Source organism: Dipodomys merriami, unplaced genomic scaffold, assembly GCF_024711535.1.
Source record: "Dipodomys merriami isolate MVZ:Mamm:240054 unplaced genomic scaffold, mDipMer1.0.p SCAF_14, whole genome shotgun sequence".
NCBI classification, from domain to species: Eukaryota; Metazoa; Chordata; class Mammalia; order Rodentia; family Heteromyidae; genus Dipodomys; species Dipodomys merriami.
Window position 1 is genome coordinate 29,257,146 of NW_027202715.1, and position 18,587 is coordinate 29,275,732.

An 18,587-nucleotide genomic window follows, 5' to 3' on the forward strand; every position below is an offset into this window, starting at 1 on the left:
ATCTTCATGTATTTTACAAAGTGACACTATACAGGATCACATACAAGCCTGCCTGTATGTACTTAGTGATTCCTTTGAGCATTGTCAGTTAACTATTGCATTAAATTCGGAAATTGCTTTTCTGAAATAATAGGCTGCCCACTGGAACCTGCATAAGAGCTAAGTTGTAAATGATTATACTGCCCTTATCCCTCATGCTGTCACTATAGCCCAAGCAAGTAGTGACTTAAAATGCAAAGTGAAATTTGGGATTACTGGCAAGAAGCTGAACTAGAGCTACCTTGAATCCGGGAGAAAAAGGATTGTCAGAATAAAAGCATTGATGTACAACAAGAAGTCAGGATGAAGAATTATTGTTTTGAATACAATGACTTCCCAACTCTCAGGTTGTTAGTTGAGGTCTTAGTGTGTTGTTTTCAGATAGCTTTGAATATCAACTCTATGTGAATGCTGATAGTTATGAGCTAAGTGCCTGGCCTAAAATGGCTTGATTCCAGGCAACTGGTAAAATATTGCTTTTAATGAGCAGAGCTATCTTGATAATGCTAAAGACAATTTTTTCTTTCCTTCCCCCCCCCCGACAGTAATGCTTTAATATAGTTTTTTACAAATGTCCTTTTTTTCACGGTTCATATTGACTCAAGGACCCAGTCCTTATTCTGGAAAAAAAAATCCTCTTATGTCTTCCATTCTCAGTGAGATATATTTGAAAAAAATACACGATTTAGTCTTACTTTTATTTACTTTAATCAAATACTTTGACATGATCTCCAAAGTCAAGTGCTCACAAGAAATATTCGGTCCATGCCTGTAATCCTTATTAATCAGAAGGCTGAGGTCTGAGAATTAGGTTCCAAGCCCACCAAGACAGGAATGTCTGTTATATTCTTATTCCTAAATAACCACTAAAATACTGAAAGTAGAGCTGTGGCTCAAGTGGTAGAAGGCTAGCTTTGAGCAAAAAAGCTCAGAGACTATGCCAGGCCTTGATCTCAAGCTGAAGACCTGAACAACAACAATGAAAAGTAAAATAAAAAGAAAGAAAGAAAGAAAAGAAAGAGAACAAAGGAAATGTTTTGTTTAATAGTATAACAGAATTGTCAGTGCAAGTCAATAGAAGAAAGTGCATTTTAAATTTCTTGTCTACATGAGAATTAGCTTTGCAAATTGCAAACCCTCTCTATACTAACCTACTGTTAGAATACCTCAAGATTCCAAAGGATTAAATGCAGAAAACAAATTTTGTATTATTGGCTAGCTATTTTCTTTTCATTGTTCATTAAATACCAGTGCACAGATGAACTGGCATGAATACAAACATTTGCTGTAATCATCACAGCTGTATGTAGGATGGAGCTCATTGTTGGCACTCAGTAGAACACCGTGTGTTTATTTCATTGCTCTGCAAAATATACAACATAATGTTATGTTATAAAAATTAGGAAAACTTTTAGTGAACATTCTTACAAAAGGCTAAGAGTTATGATTTTAGGATAGCATAATACATATTTTGTACCAACGCTAGCAAAATTATATGTGAAAAATATCTGAATGATTATGTCTGAAAAGGGAGTTAAATGACAATAAGAACTTCAATTATGTTTAAAAAAAAGAATCTCTGAAACAAATATAATTAAAGGTATAAGGAGGTGGGTGTTGTGCTACGGTGCAGTTCCGTTTTAAAGCACTTACTTAGATTGTGTGAAGCCCTGTAATCAACAGGCAGAGGAGGGAAGAGAGAGACAGAGACAGAGACAGAGGGACAGAGAGAGACAAAAAGACAGAGAGACACAAAGAGAGTAAGAGACAGGGAGACAGAGAGAGCCATAAAGAGGAAGCAGAAGTGGAGGAGGAGGAGGAAGAGGATAAGGGGGAGGGGAGGAAGAGGAGAAAGAGCCATTGGGAGAAACCAAGAAAAGGAGAAATTAGTCAAGAATTTAAATCATCATATTCTTAACAAAAATAATCGCTAGGTAGTGCATTTTTCAGACACCTCTTCATTTTGCTGATCTGTTTTTAAATTGGTTTCCATCCTATATTAAATGTTGCATTTTGTCATATTTAATTAAATAGGTTTTGTAAACATCTATATATGGTTAGATGGTTATTTTTTATTAAAGGGAAAAAACTAAAATCAGCAATTTTTATTAACAATTGTTCAATTGATAATAATCTAATTTCTCATAGAAGACAAGGAAAAGATGAAATTTTTTGTATTATAGCAGCTTTCTGATTTGTCATCAAAGTTATAATTGAACTTCACTAGTAGTGAGAATGGGTTTTTCATTAATATGAAACTACTCTTGATAATTATTATTACTGAACAATGTGTAAATACCAGCTACTCTACTTAAGCAGCATTTTCCATGTGTTCTCATAATGTAGTATTTAAGTGGTATTTTTTGAAGTCTTCTTAAAATACTAGCAATTTGTTTAATCATTTGTCGATGAAAGCATCGTCAGTAAACCAATTTAATTTTTTTTCTTTTTTTTTGTCAGTCTTGGAGCTTGAACTCTGGGCCTGGGCACTGTTGCTCAGCTCTTCAGCTCATAGTTAGCGCTCTACCACTGGAGCCACAACACCACTTCCAGTGTTCTGAGTGGTTTATTGGAGATAAGAGTCTCACAGACTTTTCCTGACCAGGGTTGGCTTTGAACCACAATCCTCAGATCTCAGCCTCCTGAGTAGTTAGGATTACAAGGGTGAGCAGCTGATGCCTGACTAAATCAACCTTTTAAACTTTAAATATTAGTTATTACAAGGGCATTATGTGTATGCCTCTTTTCCATCCTTATCAACCCATTTCTATCTACTGTGAATTAAAATACAGGGTCCCATTATATAGTTTGAATAGTATAAAGTATGTAATAAGAACAAATGGATTTTCCCTGAGGGCTCTAAGATTATCTATAATTATGTAATATATACCTCTTCACATTTTACTGCTTTGAACTTTATGACACATAGAGCTGATTTCACATTCATAACAATGTTAACTCTCTTTTTGAAAACAACTTCCAATAAAAATAAATTTTGTTTTAAATGTGATTGATTCGGTTGTTTTTGTGTAAGTGTGCCAACACTTCTACAAGCATTGCTTTTTTAAAAATAGGATATGTGTATTACTACTAAAAACAATGTAGCTTATCCTCAGGCTGTGGGAATATTGACTGTGATACTCTTTACCTTGTTATTTTTCAGGCAACCCCAATATATATGCTCTGTCTCAAACATGGTTATATGTTCTGAAACTATTTTCATTTCTAGATCCTTCTTTCTCAGATTCTCAGGTGAATACAAGGGCAAAATCTTAAGTATTCAAGATAGATCCCTTGAAAAAACAGAATCACCAATTTATTAAGCATAATGCTTTTTACATGGACATCTCTAAAACTATTTGCAAGGATGTTTAAGAAATAACTAAAATTATAGTTGATTTTCTGTGTCACCTTTATATGAGTTATATATATATATATATATATATATACATAGACATATATATATATATATACATAATCCTAAAACCTACTTTCTTATATAGAAATATGTGAACTTTTGTTCTGCTGCAAAGATATAGAAGGCTTGATATAAGAAGATGAGTTAGAGGATGAAAGAGGAAAAGGAAGGTGAGAGAGCAAAAGAGAGAACAAGAGAGTGAGAGATAAAATGCTGAAATTAGCTTGAGAGATTATTTTGACTTGTCATTGCACGTATGCTGCTCTCAGTACTGCTAACGTAAAACATTAAGAGCAACCACATAAAAAAGGACAGAGAAATCACCAGACAGGATGACAACACAGATACAATATAGGAGCCAGCAGTGATGACCAGCAGGATATCAATTTGTCTTTGGGGCTGTAGCACCTGCTACTAATTGCTGGGAAGAGCCCCCAGTCTGTGTGTTTTCGCACACTCAGCTGTGTCCTGTATGTGCTGTGAGGAGCAGGGTGGCTAATTGCCGCTGCTTCAGTGCCAGTGAATCAACATGTTGAGCTAATAGCCACAGATAGAGGGCAGACGGATTCCTGCTAGCAGCTTATCCTTAGTTGTGTTTGATAACTAAGGCAGTTGGCATAGACCTCGCAATGTGGACAATTATGGTATGCCTTCTGGGTTAATATAGTGAGGTGTTTGGCTATGTATGTGTGTTTACATTTTTTAACAATAGTAACATTCTCATGATGAAGCAAAAGTGGATATTAACGCTTCACCAGAAACAAAGAAGTGAAACGTGTGAACGAATCATCCTGAAACTAGATTAAGAGCAGTGGTGGTTGTTAAAGGGATGTTGAAGAGGCAGCCTGGGCAAGAAAAGTTGCTGCATAATTGTACCTGGACTAAAGATGAAACTTTAAACCACAAGTAAGTCTTTCTCCCCAACCCTTTCCTTCTTTCAAATTTAAGACAGCAGTGAAGTACCAAGAAAGTTAAGACTTTGTTTCAGTACAATGTATCTGTGTAATGATATTACTTTCTGTCATGCTTGTTCAAAGAACTGAGTAGGAATGCTGTACAAGCAATTATTTTTTGTAAACTCATAACTTGTGCTCTTATGCTTCCTGGTTATTGAATGGTATTCTAATTTTGATGTCGTTAATGTAATATTTATAAAGACACATACTTTGAATTATAAGTCTGTTTGATTTTGATATTTAGAACATTCATCCTCCAGTACTTTCAATACACTCTTCTCCTTGATAAAGGATAGATCAATATCAGGATTGAGAGGCTATATTCTGTTGATTTGTGCAATATATTAAGTTTGTTCTATGTGCAGTAATAGTGTGTAGGGAAGTGAAAGCATCTAACTGCATCACAGAAAACAATGTTATGCTTTGTGCTTTTGTAAAATATTGATTATCTTGATGTTCTCAGTCTGAATGTCTTTAGGGAATTACATTATACATTCCTTTTCCAAAAATATCTGGAGGCATAAGAGTTTGGAATTTGAATTCAAGTTGACTTTATCCTTATCCTATAAAATTAATGCTAGAAAGTTTTCACAGCTTTCCTCTGTTGTGTTGTGGCTTCTAATTTATGAATATTCTTTGGTAGTTCCAGGAAAGATGGACCTGAGTAACAAGTTTTAGGTCAGCTTTGCAGATATTGCAACCTATAACATTGTATACAGATAGTCATTGATTTGGTGAAATTTCAGCCTAAGCAGAAAACCATGCTTTGTGTAAAGTTAACCCTGTCATACTCATTTACTTTTGCCAAAGAGCCAATTGTGAAACATAGCAACGCAGTCTTTAAGTTAGTGTTCTTTACCATCAGAGATGCAAGTATTTCCTAAAATATATTTAACCATAGAATGCTGCCTGTGTTGTCCCAGACTGTATGATACTGTTCCTTTAATATGCTCATATGAACTTGCTTTACTCTGCGTATTGGCTCTTGGTTAACCTGTTTCATTTGCTGAATTGGTAGGTATGTGTGAGTCAGGTCCTTTATCTGCAGAGAGAAGTCTTCAAGTTTCAGCTACTTGATCCTCTTGAAGGTGGACTCATTCCCCTACGAAATACAAGTGCAACTTAATGAAGGCCCAATTGCACTGAGTGGTGATCCCTCACCTCCCAATGATGACAATAGAATGCTGAATGGGGGATGTGAATTTCCATATCTTTGCTGTGACCACTGAGCACTAACTGTTTAGGGATTTGATCAGATTGTATGCTATCCCTCTGTGAGCAACCACTCTAGGAAATTACAGAGGAATATTTGAATGGTATGGGTAGAGAGATTTAAGTAAAACGTTTCACTCATTAGGAGGTTCTTAAAATTATGACATGTTCCTTAATATTACTTAATTTGACTGGGACTGGGAAGTATGTGAATAATAAAATGAGTTGTGCACAGCACCTAGATAATTTTAATTCTTAGAAACAGAACCTGAGAGTTAAAGTTAAATTAGGATTATTGTTTAATCTCTTCACATGTAAATTTGAATGATACACATTGCATAATTTTATTGTTCAACTTTTTAGATTTGCAAGATAGGCAAACTATTTTTCTAATTCCCCCCGCATTATCAAATGTCCCCCAGTGTTTTGTACACAGCCCATGCTTAAAAATAAAGGCAGATAGTTATTGTAATGTTGTTTATCACAGAATTCACTATTTTTCTTTGATTGTAAAATGTATACCAAGTAAATGCATATTTACTAATTATACTTTTCTATTACCACCTGATCTTAAGAATATTTCCTATCTGAATAAATAATGAGCCTTTACCAAAAAAAAAAAAGCCAATGCAAAAGAAATGAAGCCATTCCTGACCCAGGTAATAAGGGTAAATGAACAACGACCCTTGTAACTTGTCAGGTATTATTTCAGGCAATGGAGCTTTTGTTCCTGCCACTATGGTGTAAAATAATCTAAACCTCTCATAAACCAGCTGCTACCTCAAATTTTTACCTAGCATAGAACCCCCCACTGTATACACTTACAGTTTATTGTAGTCCTAACTCCAGGGAGAAATATAAGGTTTAAGTTTCACTCTGAATCTTAACCTAAGAAGAAATAGGAGCTGTTGTCAGTATAATTGGACAGAGGCCACACTGCTTCTCAATGGAGTAGACACATTTATTGTTGAAAATTTTCACATTACTGGGGCCTCTACAGTTTGTTGGTTCTGATCATAGTTATCATTTTATTTTACTTTCTCATGTTTAATAAGTTATTATTCGGAAGTGGTGCTGTAGCTCAAGTGGTACAGCGCTTGCCTTGAGCTGAAGAGCTGAGGGACAGTGCCCAGGCCCAGAGTTCAAGCCCCACAACCGACCAAAACAAAAAAAAAGAAATAAGTTATTATTCACTGGTGTTCCAGAAATATTTTGTCCATCTGTGTCTCTGGCTTTCTTTTTGTGTGCAAAGTGAGGCTATATAATTATAATATTGAATGATTACTTTGGACAGAATGATTCTTCTAAAAGATTTTTTAAAAATTTTATCTAATGCTTATGCTTGCATGTAGGTACATTCTTTTTTAATGGAATTTTTGCGTAATCTCTTTATGTGTCAGACTAAGATTTAGAAGCAGCAATGCCCTGTGTGCTTTCAAATGTTATTTTCGTGATACTGCATCATTGTGATAGAAGCAAAAGATAATGAAAGCATGGGAATTCAATAATACCAGTAGTCACTTTTGTGCTAATGGAGTAACTGATGGCAAAATTATGATTCCCTGGTAGAATCTCTGTTAAAAATTCAGAGATTCAAAACACTCAGAAAGTGAACTGATATGTAATCACTTACTCATGTGTGAAGTTTTGGTGATGGGAGCTAGTTTGAATGTATTAACAACATGACCTTCAAGTGTGACTGCCATTATGGTGTGTCAGTTAGGAAGCCAGACCTGCAAGAATAACATGGTGTATCTGAAAGCAAGTCACATACTACCATGCTACACACACACACACACACACACATACACACACACACACACACACACACACACACACACACACACACACACACACACACAGCACTACACTACATATATTACTTAATATAAACAGATTCTGGTCGAAGGGCATGGATTATTTTCCTGAAAAAAACCCAAAACTTCAGCATGTCCCCAAACACTTTTTCCATCGGTGTTTACAATTTAGGATTCAGAGTTTGTGATGAATGAATTAGGTAAACAATAAGAAACCTTAAATCAGTAATCAGTCCAAACTATTATTGTTTTAATCCTGTAATAAACTCTCAAGATAATGGGTGTGCAAATGTTTGTGCATGTGTGTGAACAAAACATAAGAACTGAATAGCTTCATCCTCAGGAGTAAAAGTTTCTGTTTGAAGACTGTAATGGGCATCTTTCCTTTTATTTCACAAACTGTTTAAAGGTTGCATTCAACCTTAAATATCAGATCGGAACTACCGAGTCTATAAATGTACAAGCAGTGATTATTTCAAGAAACTGAAGAAATCATTTTTCTCCTTCAGGTTGGGTAAATGGAAAAAAAATTCAAAGCTTGTTTATCATGCTCTTTGATGGATAAGAAAAATGACAGGAGGTGTGACTTTCTGTATGGCTTTTAGAGTGTAAGCATTCTTAGGCCATGGCAGATGTGTAGTTCCTATTACTTTGAGAAGTCATTCATTCTAGTAGCTAGTGAAAGGGTGGGTTTCAGACAGGATTGAACACTGTTTCCTGCCTGGGGGAGGACCTCAGTGAGTGCAATGAAGTGCATCATTCAAATGGGAGCCAGGCTAATGAATGCTCTTCCTGTTGTTTTTATGGAGGTGTCAGAAGGAGCCTTTTTTCTTCTGCATCACTGAATCCTTATGGAAATGCAAATTGTTTGTATAAGGACAGTGACTTTCCTTTTTGCTTTATCAGTTAAGGAACTGATTTCTTCAACTTTGATGCACACCATTGCAATCTAGAAAAGGGTTATTAAAACTGGATGAGAGGTTGCTATTTCTTCAGAAGGTCACTGCTCAGTCTGAGACAGATAGACATGGAGAAAACATGGAGTAATATTTAAAGAGAGACACAGAGACATACACAGAAATAGAAAGAAAAATGAGATGAGATCCAGAAAGGTAAGAGAAACTAGATATAGAGTGAAAGGATAAGAATGAAAGAAATAGCAAGGGCGAGGAAGAAGGAGAAGGAATAAGAAAGGGAGATAGAAATGGAGACAGAGAGGAAAAGGAAAAGGGAGAGAGAGAGAGAGAGAGAGAGAGAGAGAGAGAGAGAGGAAGAGGGGAAGGTGAAGGAGAGAGGAGAGATGAAAGAACAGAAAGTTTCAGGAACAGGTAGAGGTATAGTGATAGACAACAAAAACTAAAGTTAGAGAGATAGATTAAAATAGACTGACATAAAAAAGGCAGCCTAAAAAATAAAAATAGAAATAAGATTAAAACTACAAACACATGGAGAAAATAGAATAGAATAGAATAGAATAGAATAGAATAGAATAGAATAGAATAGAATGTCTGACAGACACAGGAAGGGAGACTGAGAAGAAAGGAAATATTCAAGTAGTGATAGGCAAAAGAGAGAGAGAGAAAGGAAGGGCAGGGGAAGGACAAGGAAAAAAAGAGAAAGATCACTCTTGTTGTACAGGGATTAACAGTGAGATGTGAGTGAGGGGTGTGATATAGGTGTTCCCATTAAAAAATGCTATAAGGAAAGGCTGGTAAAGAAAAGACTGTCATTGTTTATGAATGATTTTTAGCTTAAGATTTTAATATTTGCTCTTAGTGTTTGTCATCCCCATAATTTTTAGATAAAAGAGCAAAGACCACCATACACACATTTAATGGACCAAGATTGGATTGATGTGACTCAGTGAATTGCTCCTATTTCGTTGTCTAGACATCAGACATATCTCTACTTTTAACTAGAGGGGAAGTGGAGGTATGATTTTGCTCTATGCCAAATAAACAAAAGAAATAACTTTTATTAGTAGAAATTTTTTTTCTTTCTTTCTTCATTATTGACAAGACACTAATGAAAAGCTTATTGGAAATCCTTTGTATGTAAGCAAGGCTTACATACCAATGGGCATTCCTCAATGTATTGAAGCCCAGATGTTGACTTGGGGCTCTTGAATGAAAAATGTGAGTCTTAGTTATGGGAAAAGAGAAGGTTTAGGAAATTTCACAACTTGGTAGTTTAATGAATGTCCTCATTTGAGCTATCTTACCTGGTATAACTATTTAGTGCTCCTCCACTTTTGCCATTACTAATGAAATTTCCTGTACTCTACTACACCATTTACTGTCTTTCCATCCACATTTAGACTTCCATGAGACATTAAAATAATTCAGTTCCTTTTCCTACCTTTTTACTTTGGGTTTTGATAGCTCTTTTCATTCTTATATTTAGCTGAATATGAAGGAAGTAAAAATAAGTATGATTGTTCAACCTTAGATGTTCAATTCATGAATTTGTGTTCAATAATTGTAGGTGGATCATGCCTGTAATCCTACATACTCAGCAGGCTGAGACCTAAGGATTGTGATTTGAAGACAGCCATGGCATGAAAAGCTGTAAGACTCTTATATTCAATTAACCACCAAATCAGCCAAAAAGTAATGCTGTAGTGCTAGCTTTGAGAAAAAAAAATCAGGGACAGCACTCTAGCCCTGACTTCAAACCCCTTGACTTGTACACACACATACACACACACACACACACACACACACACTTTTAATAATAAAAACAGAAAAGTATGAAAATTGGGATTTGAAAACTTTGTTAAAATTTGGTTTGAAATTGATGCATATGTGAACTTTTGGTTAGTGAATTTTATGGTCAGCAGTTTTGTTATTTCAAGGCTTTGTTTATTACTTCAGACACACACATGTGTACACACACATATACATTTATCTGCTGCAACAGTAAAAATTAATATTAAATGTGGATTGTTGACAATATAACAAGAGGAAAGAAAAAGCTGTTACACAGCTCATCAGGAAATCTCTCTTTAAGCTTTCAGCAATTCACAAGGTTGAAATATAAATAAGAATTAAATAGAAAAAGAATTTTTAAACAGTAAGCATTCAGCATTTTTATGAAGAGTATTCATGGGAGAGTTTCTTTTGTCATAGAAAGGAGATTTTTCTAATAGAATATCGTTGCTGTCAAATAAATTTCAACTTATAAATATTCTTTGAGACTAATCTTTACACTATCAGTGCATATATTGTCCTAGATGAGAAATCAGGTGGAATGTGATGAAGATTAAGTTAGGGCATAGTTAAGGTCTTTCTTATGGAGGCCATAAATGTCTTTCTTGGAGAGTCTTATATACAAAATGAAAAAAATATCCAAGGGACCTTGACTCTATAATGAATTAGATTCACAGGTTTGAATTCAACTGCAAATTCAATGAGGCATCAAGTGAAATATTAAAGCAATTTCACTGTTTATACTGCAGTCAGGTTTCACCCTTTACTACTCAGAAACTCCTCTTATCTATGTCACCAATGACCTCTTGTGTGCTGAATTCAATGGAAGATTTCAGCCTTCTGTGCATTATTTGATACTATTCACTATTCTTTAGCCTTTGAATGTCTCTTCTCTATTTTTTTAATTGTAAAGATGTTGTACAGAGGGGTTGAAGTTACATGAATAAGGAAATGAGTACATTTCTTGTTGACCATTGCTACCCACTCTGTTTTTCTTCCACTATCCTTTCCCTCTCCCACTCCTCCTCCCTCTTATTTTTTTCTTAGTAAAATGTTCACCCAGTTAATTTTGTTTTGGTGTATTGTTTGTTTTTAAAGTTTATTCCTCAAAACATATGTCAGCCTCATTTTTCAGAATATTCTTGTTCTGTGTATGTCTTGCATGCAAACACCCTCAAGTACATGCCTTTTCTTCTGTTCATACATAGTACTCTTGGTATACTCTAACTGCTTTTGAATTTTGAACCAATAAATAATTCACTTATTGGAGATTAGATATTTTTGCTCATGTTGCCCAAAGCCAAATCCTCCTATTTAAGCTATCTACTGTATTGAATTTAAAAAATTCATGCTACCATGTGCAATGTATTGAGTTGAGATGGGATATTGCTAATTTATTTGTCTAGTCTGATTTGGAATTATGGTTTACCTAATGTCAGGTTCCTATGAAGCTAGAATGACAGGTCATCATCAGTATATTCAACTATATGTTGACTTAGGATCTCATGAATTTTTTCTCATTTCTTAAATGGGGCAATAGCAATCCTTTGATCTCTCCCTTGCAAATAAATAAAATTACAGGTATGAGCCACCAGTGCTCAGGAATACTTAGCATTTTAATAGTCTCTTACAGTGAACAAAATCATTTAGATATTGGTAAACTGTTGGCTATCACATGATATTTTGTAGTCTTTTATATATTTATATATATATAATCTTTTATTTCAATTGGTCTCAATAGTGATAAAATGTTAATAATTGCCTATCCTGAGTATGAATGTTGTATGTGATTCATTCAAAAGCTATATAAACAGTTTAACTGTAAACTCCTCAAGTGGAAGAGTCCTCTTAAAATCCTCCTAGCACTTTTCTATAGATGAGAATACAGGTTTCATAGCTTTATATCTGGTCAGCATCATTTCATGCATTTTAAATTCATAGAACCAATGGTCAAGCTGAGTTTTTTTTAACTTCCAGAAATCCCAGATATCAGCATATATATATATATATATATATATGCACACACATATATACATATAAATATATATGTATATATGTATAGCTGGAACACTGAAAGCACCTTAGTTCATGAATATGGCCCTCAATACCTTTGGTCAAAAGTCCATGGAGAGCCAGGCCCAAGAAGAGTCAGGCGCTGATTACTCCTGTAATCTTAGCTACTCAGAAGGCTGAGAAGTAAGGATTGGGTTCAAAGCCAGCCCTAGCAGAAAAGTCAGTGAAATGCTTATCTCCAATAAACCACTCAGAAAACCAGAAGTGGTCTGTGGATTAAGTCGTAGAGTGTTAGCCTTGAACTGAAGAGCTGAGGGACAGGCACCACGCCCAGAGTTCAGGCCCACCCATGACAACCACTACCACCACCAACAACAAAAAGTACATGGAGAATGTACAATAAATACTTCTGGCTCTAGTTCTAGGAATATGATAATAGTAATAATAATAAATGATAAAACAAATCTCTAATGATAGTGTTTTCTCTTATGCACATTCCAGTATATTTTCATTTTTATTAAAATCTGTTGTAGTACAATTTGGTATGTGTAACCAATATTATTTCTCAATATTACAAACAACTTACATTCTGAATTAAATGAATAAAATAGGTAGAGTGAGAAATATAAACATAAAGACCGTAGAGAGATACAGAGGTACAATGATAGAAAGCAAACATAAGAAGCTCTCTATATACTAGTTATTGCAAATAAGGGAAATCATGGTACCTATGTTTCTTTGAGCCTGGCTTAGTTCACTTAATATAATTTTTTCCAAGTTTCCATTTCCTAACAAATGGGGTAATGTCATTCTTTCTGATGGAGGCATAGAATTCCATTGTGTATCGATACCACATTTTCTTGATCCATTCATCTACTGAGGGGCATCTGGGTTGGTTCCATATCTTAGCTATGGTAAATAATGCTGCAATAAACATAATTGTGCTAGTAGCTTTAGTATGGTCTTGTTTGTGATCATTTGGGTAAATGTCCAAAAGTGGAATTGCTGGGTCATAGGGGAGATCTATGTGGAGTCTTTTGAGGAACCTGCATATTACTTTCCAAAGTAGTTGAACAAGTTTACACTCCCACCAACAATGCAGTAGGGTTCCCTTTTGTCCACATCCCAGACAAGCAGAAACGGTCAGATAACTTGATATTAGGTGAAAAGGTAAGAACCCAAATGGTTTTTCTTTCTTGCTATTGTTTCTAACATATTTATAAGATGATTTCTTTGTTGCTTTGTATGTCCCTCCCCCATGCTATAACCCCTGTTTTCACTGTATTTGATGTTGGTGTAATTTGGGGAGGGGAAGGGAAAAAACAAATTGTTTAAATAGGGATACAGGTGGAACCATTGCAACAATGAGATGTAAAAACGTTATGTTGAAAAAGGAACTTTACAACTTTGGCTGGGTAGGAGGGCGGTGCTGGGGATGGGGGAGGGGGCCGGATGGGAGGGCAGGGATGGTAAGGGGAAACAAAGGAGGAGGCAACTATGCTTATAAGAAATGTACAGTATTTTCACAATAAAAAACTTACTAATAAAAAATAAAATACAAAAAAAGCTCTCTATAAAATAATTGGAAAAGATTGGGATATTGGCTCTCTTGATGCACGTAGGTATAAGAAAAATATTTGAACACATCGTGTAAGTTGTCTTTGTTTTGTAATGTTTCTTCAAAGAAAGAGATTAAAAACACTCATAATAAGGTTCAAAATATATTCAAATATATATTAATTTATATACTTATATAATATATAATTTTATCTATATCTACATACATTTCATTACCATTCCGGGAATCCTAATTGAATAACTCTAACTTTTTTGATCCACAAAACATAAGGCAGTATGTTTAGAAGAGAAAAATACATTATCTAAATAGTTATATGTACTCATTAAAATATAGCAAATTTAGCCAAGCCTGGAGTAGAATTGGCTGGCGAAAACTCTCAAAAGATAAATTATATTCACTCCTTATATTCTACTAATGATTCACACATATCTGTGTGAATAGAAATAATTATGCATAACATAGTCAATCCCCATTTTACAGTATTGGCATTCCCATTACTTTATTAGCATGATCATATGAGTGCAATGAGGAGACCAAATAAACATACCTCATCAAAAAGAATTTTGAATTTGATTCATAAGGAGTAGTAAATGAAGTAATAACAACATTGGAATTATGTTTCAGTTGCTTTCAATTTACACATCTTATCATACTATTGTTTTTTGTTTAGGAATAAATATGGATAACTCATTCAATAGTTAGCTCTACATTTTTTCAACTGACTTTTAGAGATTCAGATTTGATGGAGTGATCATATCTTTTTTAAGTAATGTGGGTATTATACTGGGATGAATGGAGGATATTAATAAATCAATATATAACATATATTGTTATATATTGTTTTGTTATAATAATGCTCAACAGTGGCAGAAAATAATAAGTGAATTTCAGTTATTTATTTGGATCATGTGGCTCCTTCAGTGCTTTTTGAGATAGTTTCAGTTGAGCATACTGATCTTACCCTCAGGTGTTTCATGGGTTATCAAGGTATAAGAGGCACTGACTTTAAAATAAATAAATAAATAACAGTTACAAAGGTCCAGTAAACAGAAACACATGGCTATTTTGGAAGCTTTTCATTGGTTAAAGAAAGTCATAGGATAGCAGGGTATTTTAGTTACATGTCAAAACAAGAGGGGGCATTTTGACCATTGGATTTATGTTTAAAACCCAAAATAGAAATACATCTGTAGTTATTTGAAAATATCATTCCTTTCTTCCTTCCTTCCTTGTTTCTTTCTTTCTTTCTTTCTTTCTTTCTTTCTTTCTTTCTTTCTTTCTTTCTTTCTTTCTTTCTTTCTTTCTTTCTTTCTTTCTTTCTTCTTTCCTTCCTTCCTTCCTTTCTTTTCTCTTCTTTCCTTCTTTCTCTTCCTTTCTTCCTCCTTCTCTTCCTTCCTTTCTTTCCTTCCTTCCTCCTTTCCTTCCTTCCTTCCCACCTTCCTTACCTCCTTCCCTCCTTCCTTCCCTCATTCCTTCTCTCCTTCCTTCCTTCCTTTCTTGTGCAGGTCCTGGTACTTGAACTCAGGGCCTGGGCACTGATCTTGAGTTGTTTTGCTCAAAGCGAGTGCTCTGCCATTTGAGCCACAGCTCCACTCATGGTAATTTTTTTTTGTGTGCTTAATTGGAAGTAAGAGACTCACAAACTTTCCTGCCCCACCTGGCCTTGAGACTTCAGCCTCCTGAGAAGCTAGGGTTACAGAGGTGAGCCAGTAGCTTTCAGCTTGAAAATACCCTTTTTAATGGGATAGTCAATAATTTTGTTTCCGATATTCATAAATTAGTTTCAATGGAGGGGCAAAAAACAAATGATTAAAATGATACTTTAACCCTGGTAGGGTGGCATTGGTGGAAAAGTTCCTATGTATTGAACTTCAATATGTTTGCTGGCATAGAGTTTAAGATCTTCTCCTGAATATGAGTATATACACTTTGCCACCTTGAGACAGCAGAATAGAAATCAAGACCACTGTGGATTTTCAGTGATTATGGAAATTGGAAATTGTGGAAAACAGGATATGGAATTCCAGAAACTACTTAGACACTTAACTCCATGAAATCCAATTTTAGTGAGGAAAATTTAGAGAAAACATAAAGCCTCTTTTGTATGGCTCCAACACAGATTTTGGTATTAAATGAGACATTGATTTCTAAATCCTGAATCCTATTTCTTTTGGTTGGAGATGATTTAATTGTGAAAATAGTAGTGAGTCATATGAGGAACATCCCCTGAATCACAAAAGAACTGTGTAAGTGGGTGTACATGTATGGCAGACAATCAGTTATAGGTAAGATAATTCCAACAGGGTTTTCTCTTGTGATGTTCAGCTATTTCTACATCGCTAATTACTGAAGAAAAAATATATCTAATATATCCCTAATCTAGCCAGTAATGAATGGTTATAAATGAGTCTGGTAATTCAATCTCAAGATAACATTAAGTAGATTTCTGTCCCTGTAGTAACAATGGAGGTTAATGTCAGCCTTTAACATTTCTGAACACAATAAACATAGTTTTGCTGGTGGCTTTAGTATGATCTTCTTTGTGATCATTTGGGAAAATGCCCAGAAGTGGGATTGCTAGGTCATAGGGGAGCTCTATGTGGAGTCATTTACCATAGCTAAGATATCCACACATTAGATGCCCCTCAATAGATGAATGGAGATACATATATATCTATATGCATATATAGATATATATGCATATATATACATATATATATATATATATATATATATATATATATATGGAATTCTATGCCTACATGAGAAAGAATGACATTGCCCCATTTGTTAGGAAATGGAAAAACTTGGAAAAAATCATATTAAGTGAAGTAAGCCAGGCCCAAAGAAACATAGGTCCCATGGTTTCCCTCATTTGCAATAACTAGTATGTCTGGGACAAGTAGAAAAGGTCAAAAGCTATGTACATATGACCAGATAAGATGAAGTTAAGTGAAATGAACCTCAAGATAGGGACATAAGTTTTTTTTTCTTTCTTGCTATTGTTTCTAACATATTTATAAGGTACCATGTGATTTTTTTGTTGCTTTTTATGGTCCTCACCCACCATATAACCCCGGTTTTACTCTATTTGATGTCAGTATAATTTGGGGAGGGGAAGGAAAAAACAAAATGTTGAAATAGGAATACAGGTTGACCCATTGTAACAATGGAATGTACAAGACACTATGCTGAAAAACGAACTTTACAATTTAGGTGCAGAGGGGGTGAATGTAGTTGTGGAGGTGGGAGGGAAGGAATGGTAGAGGAAAAACAAAGGAGGAGGCAACAATGCTTGATAAGAAATGTACTCATTACCTTGCTCATGTAACTGTAACCTCTCTGTACAGTATTTTCACAATAAAAACTTATTTTTGAACACAATGATGTTCTCACCCTCTACTATCATCCTACATTTACAAAAGTCTGGAGTATAAGGGTGGAACCGAGGCACAGCTGGTTTTGTTTATGTTGGTATTCAGACTGGTGTTACAGAAGACATGTGGAGGCTTTGCCTTGAAGGTTGAAAAAAATGGAGAAGTTAGTCTTCTATGGGATCATCATTCCCTTCAACAGGTGTCCCAGGATACTGACTGAAGTGTATAAGGAACTGCACTGGCAGTTTGTTTTAAAAGTAGCATTTCAGCCGGGCGCTGGTGGCTCACGCCTGTAATCCTAGCTACTCAGGAGGCTGAGATCTGAGGATCGCGGTTCAAAGCCAGCCCGGGCAGGAAAGACCGTGAGACTCCTATCTCCAATAAACCACCAGAAAACCGGAAATGGCGCTGTAGCTCAAGTGGTAGAGCCCTCGCCTTGAGCTGAAGAGTTGAGGGACAGCGCCCAGGCCCAGAGTTCAAGCCCCACGACCGACAAAAAAAAAAAAAAAAAAAAAAAAAAAAGTAGCATCTCAGAAAGTGTTTTCCTATCTGGGAGCTTATTTCAATGCTAGAATAGTAAGTTTAGGAAAGAAAGAAGAGTTCATCAGTAAAACTAATATAAATTGATTCAAATATTGATTGATTGTGTGTACATGCCTGAATGTGTGTGTGTGTGCCTGAATGTGTGTGTGTGTGTGTGTGTGTGTGTGCGTGTATGCTGGTACTGCGGCCAATTGGGCTTGAACACAGGGTCTGAGTTGCTGTCCGTTAGCTGCATCTTTCACAGTTGATGCGCTACTGCTTAAGCCACAGTCCTGCTCTCCTGTTTTTGATACTTCAAAGATTAAACACTCTCATAGACTTTCTCAGTCTGGCTTTGAACTGTTAGCCTTGTGAACAGTTAGGGTTACAGACATAAGCCACCAGCACCCAGCTTCATGTGTTGATTTTAAGGCACATGGTTAAATAGAGCAACAGTAGATTCCTGTAGGTCAGAATTGTTTATTTTTTCTGATCACAAAATGTTCTAGCACAAGTTATTAGCCCTTATTTCCCATGAGGATTAAGGAGCAAAAGATTGTGTTATATCTCAGAACTTCCTGCTGGCTTTACTTTTTTTTTCCTTTTGCTTTTCTGTTTTTCTGTGTCTTCTTCTAACTTTATTTCTGGCTCATTTTGGGTAGCTGACAAGTTCATTCTAGTTTATCAAGGAGACATGCTTCTCATCTTGGTTAGGGTTACTACTTGCTTTAGAAAAAAAACAAGACATTTGGATGGTGGAAGAGTCATCCATGACTTGAGTTTAGGTGGCAGAGTGTGTTAGGAACCTGGGTAAACTCAAAAGGAAGAAAACTAGAATTTTAATTAATTCATGCTTCTTATTATTCAGGACATTAACCAATATGGTATAGAGGTAAAAGCAATGAAGAAACATTATTTTCTATTATGGTCATAGATTTCTTCAAAC

The 18,587-nt window shown here is 35.3% G+C and overlaps 1 protein-coding gene across 3 annotated transcripts in view; it reads left to right on the forward strand.

Annotated features, from left to right (window-relative positions):
- The window catches only part of Pcdh15 (protocadherin related 15), a 620,145-nt gene that overhangs the window by 65,659 nt on the left and 535,899 nt on the right, over positions 1-18,587 (forward strand). For 2 of the 3 annotated variants that reach the window (XM_070020440.1, XM_070020438.1), the window contains exon 1: positions 4,226-4,363. The exons of the other annotated variant lie outside the window; for it this stretch is intronic. The gene's annotated coding sequence lies outside the window, so the exon portion shown is untranslated. Of the gene's footprint in view, positions 1-4,225; positions 4,364-18,587 lie in introns of those variants that run through there. 3 annotated transcript variants of the gene reach the window in all.